The sequence below is a fragment of the Solanum verrucosum genome, unplaced genomic scaffold (assembly GCF_900185275.1).
Source record: "Solanum verrucosum unplaced genomic scaffold, falcon-dt-bn FXZP01000084.1, whole genome shotgun sequence".
Classification (NCBI taxonomy): Eukaryota; Viridiplantae; Streptophyta; class Magnoliopsida; order Solanales; family Solanaceae; genus Solanum; species Solanum verrucosum.
The window spans coordinates 2,454,446-2,468,532 of NW_026019846.1; the positions used below are offsets into that span (position 1 = coordinate 2,454,446).

General features: G+C 34.9%; 1 pseudogene; it reads left to right on the forward strand.

The window, feature by feature from the left end:
* The first annotated feature begins 3,016 nt into the window (after nucleotides 1-3,016).
* LOC125816665 (putative late blight resistance protein homolog R1B-16) overlaps nucleotides 3,017-14,087 on the forward strand; it is a 35,791-nt pseudogene continuing 24,720 nt past the window's right edge.

A 14,087-nucleotide genomic window follows, 5' to 3' on the forward strand; every position in this document is an offset into this window, starting at 1 on the left:
ATTTTGCAATTGAACTGCCACGCTTTTGTTTGAATACTTTCTAACTTTTTCTCGAAGCTTTGCAGAAATGGCTTAACCAAAATTAGCTGGAAGAGATATGCCACCCTGACAAATAAGAGCGAAAAATTTCAGGAAAAATACAAAGGCAACAAATCCAACCAAAATGGATAATTAGGGAAAGAAGGCCAGTGCTAGCAAGAGAACGAATCCCCGAGACCCCACTATTCCCTCATGGAAACGTGGATTCTTCGCAGCTACTCGCTCCTTTTGGCGGCTCATAACTTAGACAGTCTTAGTATGTCAGCTGCTGCCGAATCATCTGAAGAGGCTCCGGGGACCATTATCAAATTCAAGAGTGACACTCCGGGGACTGATGCCCAGACAAATGGAGCGCTTGTGTAGACATGATTTTTCTCTATCTCCCTATCTGTGTTTCTTTATTCCAAAGTCTGGATATTCTGTTATTTGCATTTGAGGACAAATGTTTTTATTTGTGGTGGGGTTAGGCCCACACCTTTTGTGTGCTACTTTTGTTTGTGTTTCGTGTATATATTTGGGTTGTTTTGTTATTGTGTTAATACTGCTTTTATGTGGATGTTGGACCCTATGGCTCTTTTTTTTAAAAAAAAAAAATTGCAAAATGACTTTGACCCTTCTTAAAATTTTTGAATTTTTCGCACATTTTCTCCACCCTTTATATGCTCGTGAATGTGGTTGTTCCTTGGCAAATTTGAGTCTCGGTTTCTATACCGATGACTTGAATATTTCTTATAATCGAACGAATTGGACTCATTTAGGGCTATATTTTAATAAAAATTGTGTCCTCAAATGCTTATTTTATCTTAATATCTGATGAAAACCCTTAAGTTTCAGGCATTTGAAGTTTGAAGGAAAGCATGGACACTACGTCGCAAAAAGGAACGAAAAGGCTGAAAAGAATGAAGAAATAAAGGCCTGAGGATCGCCGAGTCCACTTGGCGAGTCGCCGGAGGGTCTTACTTCGCTTTTTGTTCCATTGTGCTGAGCCTTGAAGGAAATGATCGAGTCGGCAGAAAAAGAGAGCAGTCAGCGCATCGCCGAGAAGTTTCACAAAGCAGTACCATGTCGCCCAATGACCCAGAGCACGATGATGCAGAAGGCTGGTGCAAGACGACGATGACCTACACCAATGGGCGAATCGCCGAGTTGATCGGTGATTCCGACTAACAATGCTGAATGATCTGCTGCAGCACAAATCTGTGGAAACTATAAATACTAGTAGTGTTGTAGTTTTAAGAGTCAAACAATTATTATAATTTTCATATAGAATAGTACTTTTTGGTAGTTTTGCTCTAAGTTTGAGAGGGTATTGAAGACTTGAAGATCCCAAAGGTTTCATCATCAAGATTTGGGTTTGGGTCTCTTATATTCTTCAATTTTGGCATGTATCTAGACTTAAATCTTCATACCTAGTTGAATGAAAGTTCAATTTGGTATAAATTTCTATCTCTTATACATGTGTGGCTAAAAACCCCAATTCTTGGGGTGAGATCTAGCGAATATGGGTTAAGATAATTGTTGGGTCTTGCTTGCTGATAGTTTAATCGTAGTTTAATTGTGATTTTGTTTAGTAGTTGTGGATGAATTTAATGAATTTGTAGTTGCAAATACAAGTTTATTTATGTGCTTTCGGCTTGCTCGAGAGAGAGGTCGTAAAACTAAAACTACTAAATTGATGGCAAGTCGGAGTGGGTCAACATGAGGTTCAGCTCGAGAGAGTGAGTGGGTTAAGGCGTAGGCTGGTCTTCATGCGGCAAGTGGGTGTCCGAGAGGAACGCATTTGAAACGGGATAAGTTACTCGAGAGAGAGCTTATCCCCCTTAATGTTTTGCATAGTCACAATTATTCTATGAATCGTCTATCCAAAACATGTACCCAATAATATAGCTTAACCTATATTCCCGTCACATCCCAAGGATCCCCTCTCATTACTTAGACATCCTTGTTTATTTTGTTGTTTTTACTTACTCGTGACAACACCCTATTTTTAATTGACACTCTTATGTCCCCCTTTAATTAACAATGTTTTTAATCGTTAATGTATTTAGCTACGACTAGTTAGAACTAAATTTTATTTTTCTATTAATCCCAAAACCACTCTCTTGGTAACAATCCCAGCCCTTGGTTGGGTTACTAAACTATTGTACAATCGTAGACACTTGCATCGGAAGTTGTGTCTTGGTTATGCAAACATCACTAAGCTAGAAAATTATGAGAAGACAATAAAGCATGATGTTCGGAAAAAAGTCATGGCAGAAGAAATTTAGATGATTGAAAAAAATATTAATTCGGAGCTTCTGGTTGTACGCAAAGAAAGAGAAGTTGTAAGTCCAAAATGGATTTACATAATCCAACTCAATCAGGAAGGAGATATTCAAAAGCACAAGGCAAGGTTGGTTGCTAGATACTTCACGCAAAAATCAAGTATTGATTTTTATGGAACTTTCTCTCCAGTTGCTCGTCTTGACACAATTAGAACCGTAATTGTTGTTGCTGCACAAAATAAATGGAAGATATTTCAACTGGATGTTAAATCTGCAATTCTTAAAGGAAAACTTGATGAAGAGATTTATGTTGAGCAACCTCAAGGATTTTCTGTTCAAGGGGGAGAAGAGAAGTTGTACAAGCTAAATAAATCTCTTTATGGGCTGAAGCAAGCTCCAATACCCTAGTACAATGAAATTGATACATACTTTCTGAAAAATAATTTCAGAGAAGTAAAAGCGAAGACACTTTGTATGTGAAGAAAGAACATGGTAGCATTATCATTCTCTGTCTCTATGTGGATGATATGTTCTTTATAGGAAATGATGTGAAGATGATGCAAAAATTCAATCAAGATATGATGCAAGCCTATGAAATGAGTGATCTTGGGTTGCTAAATTATATCTTGGGCATCGAAGTTTATTAAGTGAAAGAAGGAATTTTTATTTCTCAAAAGAAGTATACTTAAAGTATTCATCAAAAATTTAAAATGATGGATTGCAGGTCTATGGCCATACCATTAGCAACAAATGAGAAGTTTAGAAAAGATGATGGAGAAAAGAAAGCTAATAGCTCACTTTATAGGAGCTTGATTGAAAGCCTGCTAACAAGACCTGACATTATGTTTGCTTTTAGTTTATTATCCAGATTCATGCAAGAACCAAGCCAAGTGCATTTTGGAGCTGCAAAGCATGTTCTACGCTACTTGCGAGGAACAATGGATTATGGGATAATGTACAAACTTGGTGGAGATTTGAGCATAATTGGTTATTCTGATAGTGATTGGGCTAGAAGTATAGATGACGGGAAGAGTACTTCTGGTTATGCTTTCTTATTTGGATCAAGTAGTTGTTCTTGGTTATCAAAAAAGTAAAGTGTTGTTGTTCAATCAACTGCCGAAGCAGAATATGTCTCAGCAGCTAAGGCTACTTCTCAAGATATTTGGCTTAGGAGAATATTTGAAGACATTGGTGAAAAATAAAAATGAGGGATTGTTCTGTATCATGATAACAAATCAATAATTGCAATTTCCAAGAATCCAGTCAACCATGAAAGATCAAAGAATATTTCCATCAAGTATCATTTTATCCGATCGAGAACCACAAGAGAAAGGCGAAATTCGGTTTCATTATTTCCATACAGGAGAACAACTTGCTCATATCTTCAGCAAATCACTTCCTAGAGAAAAATTTTGCTATCTTCGAGAACGCATTGGAGTTGTCAAGCAAATGCATTAAGGGGGAGTGTTGGAATTAATGCATCCACAATAATGTTTAGTCTTCCAAAATTGTCTATTAGTTTTTCAAGAAGTCCTTTAGGAGTTTGTAATGCATATATCTAATTAGTTGTTATACATGTATTTAGTTATTTGTGGAAGACCTTTGGTTTTACATTTTACTAGTATAAATAGAGATGTAATTGATGTTTCTGATCATCTCAAGTGGCCTTAAATAGCCTATTTAAAACATGAGAATTATCTAAAGATGCTACACACTTTTAACATGGTATCAGAGCAGACACAGGTCCTGAGGTCGACTCTCACCGCCACCCAAAATTAAAAAGAATTTCACGTGCTTGGCCCATGAAAAAGAATCAGGTAAAAATGTGTACTCTCTAACAACTTAAGTTTTTAGATGAGATAGTCACGCACTTAAACACTCACAAAGCGGCCCCAACATCAAAGGCCCCATCGTTCGTCCCTTGTTCAAAAGAATCCGTCCTCGAATTATTCAAGCCTTGCAGAATAAAGAAGTATAACAATACATGCAGTCAAAGAATCTATTACGCGCCTTCAAATTCATTACATGTGTGATCATTACTTGCAAACGCATTAAACTAAAATAATTCATCACTTGCACAAGTAGCTTCAACTAGTGAGTGACTACAAGATTCAACATGACTTTCATCCCAAAGAAAAGATTGATTTTGCTCAAAAGAAGTTTTCTTGACTTAGTGGCCGAGTTGGACCTCCTCTCTTACTAGTGGTATTAACACTTTTCTCATAGTTTTTTGTTCTTAAAGTGATTGTTGTCATAGTGTTCATTCCTATGTATGTGTGTAATACTCTTCATGATTCACATTATTTCGTGGTTGTTACTACCCTTACTTTTGTATTTATTTTTTCAAATTGCTTGAAGATGCATTATTTTAAACTAATGATCTATAAAAAAAAAAAAACCTCTCTATCTCCATGAGGTAGGGGCAAGGTCTGTGTACACTTTATCCCCCCCCCCCCATACCTCAATTGTTGGATTATGAATATGTTATATTGTAGTTGATTTTTGAGATATAAATGATTCAAAAAATATTTTTTTTCTTCTTTTATAGCATGAATGGATAAGAAATTTCAACCAAAACATTATCTTCTTTTTTTTGAATTGCATAAAAAAAAGTAGCATTTAATTTATAATTTCAATAATTATATTTTAATATGCTCAATTATGGATGAGAGTGTGAGTATATGATTTTCATAGTATAGGAAACATACATGTTTATTTTTAAAATATAAGAGGTAATATTCAAATTGTATATACAATTAGCCGAAAAGAACAAAAGATGAAAGACCAAAGGTTTACATTACCCCTTATAACTATGAAACTTTCACTTGCTCTAATCTGTGTTTGTAACCCAAATATAGTAGAGAAATATATTCTCTCCTTCTATTCACTTTTACTTGTTCATTATATTAAAAATAGATGTCCATTTTTACTTGTCTATTTAAGAAAATCAAGAGATAAGTTACCATTTAGTTTCTAATTTTTAATTATAGTCATGTGCCAATACATTAAACTTATTATATTTAAAAATGATATGATAAAATTATCATTTTATTCATTGCTCCTTAAAAGGTGTGTTGCGTCAATACTAAATAGTTTCAACTTTCTATATGTTGCAGTCTCCATGTTGTATTTGTATATATACAACATGGAAGTGGACTATTGAAATTCCTTTTGGTTATTAGGAATTGTGAAATAAGTTATGGAGGAGGTCATGGAAACTACAAATTTTGGTTTGAAGTTGTTGGTTGATAGCAAAGCTCATAAGGTTGTGTTTGCTGAATGTGGCAAAGACTTCATTGACTTTTTATTTACTATACTCAACTTACCAATTGCATGTTTCATTGGGTAGCTTAGTTGTATGTTTGTGTTTGGTTGTCTAGGCAACTTGATGAAGTTGATGAAGTCGTGACATGGATCATCACAGATAATTTGTTCATTGCACCATTATCTGCAACTAGTGTGATCAATGTACTAAGAACATCTAAGGCACAAGTCGATCAACTTCAACACAAAAACCATTGATTTTCAGATAAGTGATTTGGTAAAAAAATCTTCATGTATCACTTGAGTTACTTTTATGTCCCTTGATTTTAAATATTTTAGGCAAAATATATAAACATACATTTAAATTTGGACTCATCCGATCTGGTAAGTAAATATTATTAAATTTGAGTATGCACCTAGACACCTGAACTTGTCTCCACACTGTTAGTTGAACACTCCAACTTACATAATGATCATCTAGACACGTTCAAAATTTATATGTCACGCCATCATTGGATGTCCATGAGATACAATAGAACGAGTTGGAGTGTTTGGTTGTCAGTTGTGATCATGTTGAGGTGTATTACTTGCCACTTAGCAACTAAGGGTCAATTTAAGAGTTTGTTATACATAATGCAAACCATTTAATAGCATTGGAAATTCAATTAATGACCATGCGTAGTTAATGTTTAATGTTTTTGGTTTGTTCAACCAAATCCAGAAACAAGAGTTCTTGCAGGTTTCTTTGAGGTCCAAAATAGTTCTAACTAACCTTTTTCTTAGACAGATAGGATGGAGAAAATCAAACAATGGTTAGTCATCTTTTCAGATTTTGAGAATGAGGTTTTTCTTGATCATGAATTTTTATATGCCTTCAAAATATCTTAAATTATCAGTTATTTTTACTTATACTAATGTTTATATCATCAAAATGTTTGAAAATTCAAGCCTGAGTTTACGATCAAAATTGAAAAGTTTACTTTTGAACTGTTGTCACACATCAAGAGGGACAAAATGAGTATTTAAAAATTGTACTAGATCCAGAAAACAATTGACACTAAAACCAATAGAGTTGTCTTTGCTGAAGGTGGAAAGGACTTGTTTTGTTTACTTATGAACTTACTCAAACTTCCAATTGCAATTTTTATGAACCACATTCAAACCAATAGAGTTGGCTCTATCGCAAATATATACCAAAGTGTTCAAACTCTAATGATGCCTATATGAAGTCCGATCAAACAAAGGATCAACTCCTCAGGTCAAGTGAATCAAAATCTTGGTCTCAAGCTTTGGAGTTATTTCAAGATAATTTCTTAGTACTTTATATGTTTGTATTTGTTTGTCTGTAACATGTTTCAATTTGTTTGTCTGTAATCTGTTTCAATTTGTTTATCTGATTTTGATTTGATATGAGATTTTAAAAAATAAAGAAGATTTTTGAATCTTGTGGTCTAAAACTAAAGATATGTATATAGATTGTTTGGCCAAGCTTTTAAATTCAACTTATTTTGAAAATTGTTTTTTAAATAAGTATTTTTGGTGAGAAACAATTTTTTCTTGATTAATATATTCCAAAAAAAATATATACTTTTGAGGAACAATTATTGTTTGACAAAGCTTTTAAAAGTACTTCTAAATATATTTTTCTCAAAAGTGCTTCTTTTTAAAAAATATTTTTGGGGAAAAACTATTTTTTAAAGTTTCTGAAAAACCTGTTGTGCTTCTTCCAGAAACACTTACTTTCTCCCAAAATTTAATCAAACACCTCAGTTTTTAAAAATATCATTCCCGGCCTTTCAAAACTTGGCCAATCAATCTCGTCGAATGTACCAAAATATTGTTTAATCTTGTGGTCTTAAGCATGTTATGTGGAAAGTTAAAACTGAGGAGTCGCGAAAAAAGTAAAGATACCTTTTTTTCTTATAACAGACTAAGAAAAAAGTTATACAAATAAGTTGAAATAGAGGAACTATAATTTTTCTTGCTTTATCTGAATTATGTTGGATTAACAACTGTAGTTTATCTGTTTTTTGTATATATATCATAAATATATCATTGATGGAGGTTTTTTGCTTGTCCTAAATTATCTATGCAACTATTCCAAACAGGTTTTTGGATAATGATATTGGTTATGTCAAAGCACTAATAGTGTACATGGTTACTGATAATTTGTCAGTAACCCCTCTGTCAATGATATCTGGCTTGCAAAAGCTCACTAATGTAGAATCAACTGCTGAGTTTGAAGTGAAGACAACTAAGTTTGGTGTTAATGAGGTGAGCCTTTACTCCATATACTTTTCTCAATTTGTGGAAGATAAGATCTCTCTTTCAATAATGACATTGGATTTATGATAATTTTCTTAATTTATTCGCAAGCTCTAGAATTTTTAGAAGCATCTTTTCAATCGAAGACAATGCTAAGCGAGACATTTCTTAAGGGGCATGAGTTTGACGATCTCGCATTTATTTGAAAGAAAATTTATGAAAATAATCTTGTTTATTTTTGACAATGCTAGCAAACGATTTGGTTTCAGACTTCTGTTTATTATGTACTTTGTTTTCTTGTTTGTTTTTAGAGTAAACAATTATCAGTTATGGATTGAACTTAAATATTTATGCTTTAGAAGAAATCTTGTTTAAAAAAGATGTATGTGCAATGTTGAGGTCAAACACACATGTAAGTGTACGTGGTTACATGAGTGACAGAGTGATAAGAATTAATGTGTCGTAGCACAAAGACTTATGATAGGGACCACGGTCTGTTGACCTTCCCGTGGTGGTGACTTGAATTCCACCAGACCCATACATCATACCACGGGACCCTTCATGGGCAGTGGTGGCTTGGGCAGTAACCCCCCTAGCCTGACCCTAAGACCCTCACGCCTAATTGAGGACCACGGGGACCTTCACAGTCCGTGGGAAGACTCGTGAAGTCTAAACCAGTAGCCCCTCTTAGACTAGCCCTCAAACCCTCAAGACTAAGTGAGAACCACGAGGACATTCACGGTCTGTGGTCCTCCACACGGCCCGTAGTAGGGTACGTGAAGGCCAGCCAGTAAGATCCTAGCCCTGAGCCTCAAGACCTTAGCCCAAGTGAGGACCACGGGGACCTTCACAGTCCGTGGTCCTCCACACGGGCCGTGGAAGTGGCTCGTGGACCCAACCCTCAGGACCAAGTAAAGACCACGAGGGCCTTCACGGTTCGTGGTCCCTTTCACGGTCCGTGAGATGGGTCGTTGTCAGCCCGTTTGCAGCTTTAAGTCAAGGGTCTTTTAGTCTTTTCCTATTTCGTTGGACCCTTAAACTACGTGTTTTTGATTAGTTTTAGCCTAAAAACATAACTAGAACTTACCCAAGTCAGATCTTACATCAAAAACTTAGAAATTTAGAAGCGTAAGAAGAAAAAGAGGCGACCAACCCTAGTTCAAGAATGCAGCAAGATTTCATCAATTCCAGCCCCGAAATCAAAAGATTTCTCTGTGGAATTCATCGCCAGGTATGTGGAATTTTACTAGTGGTTTCCTTTCGCCCATTAGGTCCTTAGATTTCAGTCAGATTCTTGATTCCCTAATATCAACTAGACCTAGGGTTTCTAGAACTTCAACAGTTTATCATGAATAAGTTAAATACATGTTCCAAATCAAATTAGCATGTTATTACTTCGTTTATTGCATGAATTTCAGAACCCTCGCTATGTATTTCTTTAGTTCTTGAATTACACATGCTAGGTCATATATTTCAGTGTTTTAGATATACATGCCTCAGTCTTGAATGTGTCATTATCTGTATATTAATGTGCATTCTCAGTTTGTATGTCATTTTGAGCTATCCAGTATATCAAAGAAATTCAGTCATAATGTGTTAATCATTTAATCTATTGGAAGTAGCATAATACTGAGTTGGACTAGGGTCAGTCACCCATATAGTCCCAGAACTACGAGCCGTGTAGGTTGTAAGTCCCCTTTGTGGGCATAAATTTAGTGATCATGCTACCATACCTCTATACCTTTGGCTGGGTATATTGGGTCCTCTCGATGGGGCGTATACATCGGACTCCACATTTAGCTTAAGTGGTTTTATTGTCGGTTATTAGTAACTCCCACAGTTCAATCAGATTTTATTGCATTGACCATTTATCAGTATATTCAGTATTTTTGTCTTAGCATGTTATAAATTGGTCATTGCATTTCAGTTAGCTCAGCATTCAGTATCTATATAATGTTTAGATTCTTATCTTGCTTTCTTGCTTGTTCAATTATATATTTATTTCAGCTTTACTCTATTCTGCATGCTCAGTATCTATCAAGTACTGACGCATATTCTGTGCTACAGCTTCTCATGATGTAGGTCCAGGTTCTCAGCATCCAGATCACACTTAAATCGGTTCCCGATCTCCAGTTTAGCAGTATCAATGGTGAGTCCTCATTCTTCGAGGACAGTAGTCATGTTATCATTTCAGTATTTTAGTCTTTTAGTTCAAGTTTTGCTAGACTTAGTTGGGGCTTGTCCCAGCACTTCTAGTCATTTAGAGGCTATTTTCAGACATAGTTAGATTCAGGTTAGTATTTGAGTTTGATGTTTCTTTTGTATTAAACTCTCAAATTTTATATATTCAGTTTTAGTATATGGGTATTCCCCATTACTTTCATTTTTATGATTTAGCTTCGGCATCAGTTATTATTACTCTTAGGGGTCATTTGGTTTGAATACAAGTTATGATGAGATAAGTTATGCTGGGATAAGTTATGATTGGATTAGTTATGATGGGATTAGTTATACTGGAATTAGTTATTATTGATTGCTTGGTTTGTTATACTAAAAATAATAACCATTACGTAGTTCTTAAAATTAAGTGATTTGATTACAAAAATACTCTCTTATTTTACTTTTTGTATATATATTTTTTTGATAGACTTTTAATTAAAACCAAATTTAACTACTCAATCCATCCAAGATAGAACCATCTCAAAAACATTCAGATGAGTCGAGGTTCTGGAACAAGGCATGCTTAGAGCCATCTCAAAAACTTTCATCTTCCCCTTGCCAACACCAAGAGCATCACTATCAAATGCACGTACAAAATTATGTTAAAGACAATTAATTTTGGCACATATTATAAATGACACAAATCAAAAAAATGGAATCTTGATAAGTTTCTACATACGTAAATGTGTTAAAATAATCTTTTTTGCACACATTATGGAAGGCAATGGATCATATTAAGAGACAATTTCATTAGTTTGACTTCCAGACAGTAGAAATAATTATAATAGGAAGAAAGCAACCACTAGAACAATGTCTAGGACGCGGACAATTATAGACATATATAATAAAAATAATTGAAACCAAAGAGCACAAAAGCAGTGAAGCAAAATCTGCCTTATGATGATCCAAATGCTCGTCGAATCGGACCTAAAATAGAATAACATAAATAAATGATAACTCTTAACGGGTTAACGATTAAATCAATAAAGAAAATAAGTAAATATTCTGAACCACAAAATGCATTCTCCTCTCTTAAGAAAGAAGCTTTATTCTGCACAAAATGCAGCAACAATCAGACTAAATTTTCTCAAATATTCAACTCATTTTTAGCCTCAAAGAATTATCCAAAATACCACAAACATTTGACCTTTAAGTTGTAGCATTTTCCAGCATTAAATTGTAGCATATTTTGGCTAAGAAATGCAGCCAAATAAGCATCCTAACTACCTCACAAGTTAGTTTTGAAGCTTACTGATGCAGCAGTTACAAGTTACTTTTAAGGGTTTCTAGGGTAGTTTTGTCATTTAATAAATTTAACCCATCACAAATTGTGATGGGATTATTATACCACCCTTTTGGAGGGATAACTTATCCCGGTACTGTTTATTAATCCCGGGATAAGTTATCCCAAACTTTCCAACCAAACACTAAATTAAGAGCCACTAAATATTTATCCGTGGATTATTTGTGTTTATCCTTCATACCAAACGACCCCTTAGTATGCTCATGTCATGCCAACAGGGTTAGCTTGGGGTCACTTGTGATCCTAGGTCCCGTGTCCGCATCTCGGGGGTAGCTCGGGGCGTGACAGATTTAGTATTGAACTATGATATTATTATTAATTTATATGTTTTCCATGGTTAACCCTAGTCTATTTGATGAGATTGATATTATGTGAGTTTATGCCATGAAAGGTGAAATTGAGGACTTAGAATTGATCTTCTAAAATTGATGATGTCTATAGTAGTTGTTCATGAATGAAAGCTTGTAGCCATAAAATTGAACTAGATTTTAGTATATATGATGGATCATGACTAGTAAAGTTATAGTTGAACTTTTATGATGAATTATGACTAGAATCACCTAATAATGAAGAAAGTGTTAGAATGCCTGAAAAACCTAGGCATGAAAGATGATGGTAAGAGGTAAAGCTTTGAGAGGAAGGCTTGAAGTTATGAATATTGATGGTTAGAGCTTTGAGAGTAAAGCTAAGATGATGATTTAAGAATGATCAAATGTATAAAGTGATAGAATCACTAGAAACATGGATTGGTTGTCAAGGACATCCCTCCAAGAATCATGAATTAACTAAGAACTTAATAAGCTATCTTGTGGGATGTATGCCTAGCACCGAGTGGATATTGAATTGAGATGGAAGCTTTTACTTAGTTGAGTCCAGCTTCCAAGATGGGAACTCTCACAAGTAGAGTCCGGGATTCCCTCAATGTATATCTCATAAGATGGAGTCCCTCACAAGTTGAGTCTAAGTTTCCTAGTAGAATCTCCATATCCCATAACTACGTGTCTCATAGGAAAGTTAGCTAGTGGGTCCAACTAAGCTAACAAACCGGTTCTACCCTAGGCAAGTAGACCAACCCTTCTAGGTATGGGTAACATCGGAGGGGATCATGTGAAAGCTCGTGTGGTCCCATGTCGGTTAAGGCTACTCTCCCAATTAGTACAAGATTATTATGGAACTAAGACATATTTCAAGGAAGTATCTCAAAGTGTTCCAAGTTAATAATTAACTTCGACATGCTTAAGTAAGTATTTCATAGTGTTCAAAAGTAAAGAAGAGGGACTAAGACGTGCTTAAAGAAGTATATCCTAGGGTTCCAAGGTCTCAAAGAGAGGGACTAGTTTCCAAATCAAGAAGTATGAGTATGAGGACCTAAAAGTAGTACTTAGCATGGGTAGGATTATGGGGTCTTATTCATATATTTCACAAGTATAACTTAAGGTTACCTAAGAAAGAGACGTATGTTTAGATAGAATTGTGCTATAGTTGCCTTCCTTGTTATGTTTGACTAAAGGTAAGAGATTCCCTTGGTTATGAGAAGTAAATTAAGGATGAGATCAAAGATTGGAAGTGTGTATGATGGCCTAAGGTGGTACTTAGTGTGAGTGGGATTATGGGGTCTTACTCATACATTGCACAAGTATGACATGAAGCTACTTATGGAAGTCTAAGACTTGACTATGTATATGGACTATGTTTATGAAGACCAAAAGGGATACTTAGCATGGATAGGATTATGGGGTCTTATCCATGCCCTGCACAAGTATGCTTTGAGGTTACTGGAAATGGTTCTCTTATGATATGAAGGGCAAAGGGTGGAATGATGCTCATATGATGCTTATGTTGGAGACTTTGCTTATGATTATGATATTGTCTCTTATGCTCATAGTTGATGTTTCATGAAATATTTCTTATGCTTATGGATTATGTCTTATGTTGACTAACCCTTATGATGTTATGCTCTTATGATGTTATGCTAGCTATCATATTTAGTACTTTTGTACTAACGCATACTTTGCCTACATTCTCATCAGATGTAGGGTTAGGAGATTTGAGTTCCATTCTTGAGGATAGGTTTCTAAGGAGGAAGGAGTTGAAGATTTGGTGAGTCCTCTTAGCTTCGAGGATAAAGCCACTATTTCCTTTATGTCTTTATTTCATGTTTTGAGACTATTTTATGGGCTTTGTCCCAAGAGTTATTCAAGTATTGTAGTAGATGGTTTGAGACAAAAGTGTAGTAAGACTTCCGCTTGCTTTTATTAAAGACTTTGATTGTATGGATAAAGTTTTTAAAATTTCCGTACTTTTCTATTATCTTATGTGATGATATGCTAAGGGCTTGTATGAGACCCCTTTGGGGTCAAGTACGCCATGTTACATCTAGGGTGTACCCTTGGGTCATGACAATTTTAAACCCTTATCTAATTAAGAATTAACAAGATCAATGCATTTGAATTTTCTATTATGACAATCAAGTGATACAATTAGATCTATTTATATATTCTAATCACGAATTCACTCTGTGATGCCTAGGTTTAAAAACTCACTCTGATCAACCCTATGTGCAATGTATGGTTTCCACTATTGTGATCAACTATAGATTGGTAAATAGTATTTCATTGTTAGCTAATCAAGATATAGTAAAGTGGAAACATGATTGGAGATTGGCTTAGTCATTTTCCTGATAGCAACATGTCACTTGTCTCGCTTAACATTTCTTGTATGGAGTCTACGGT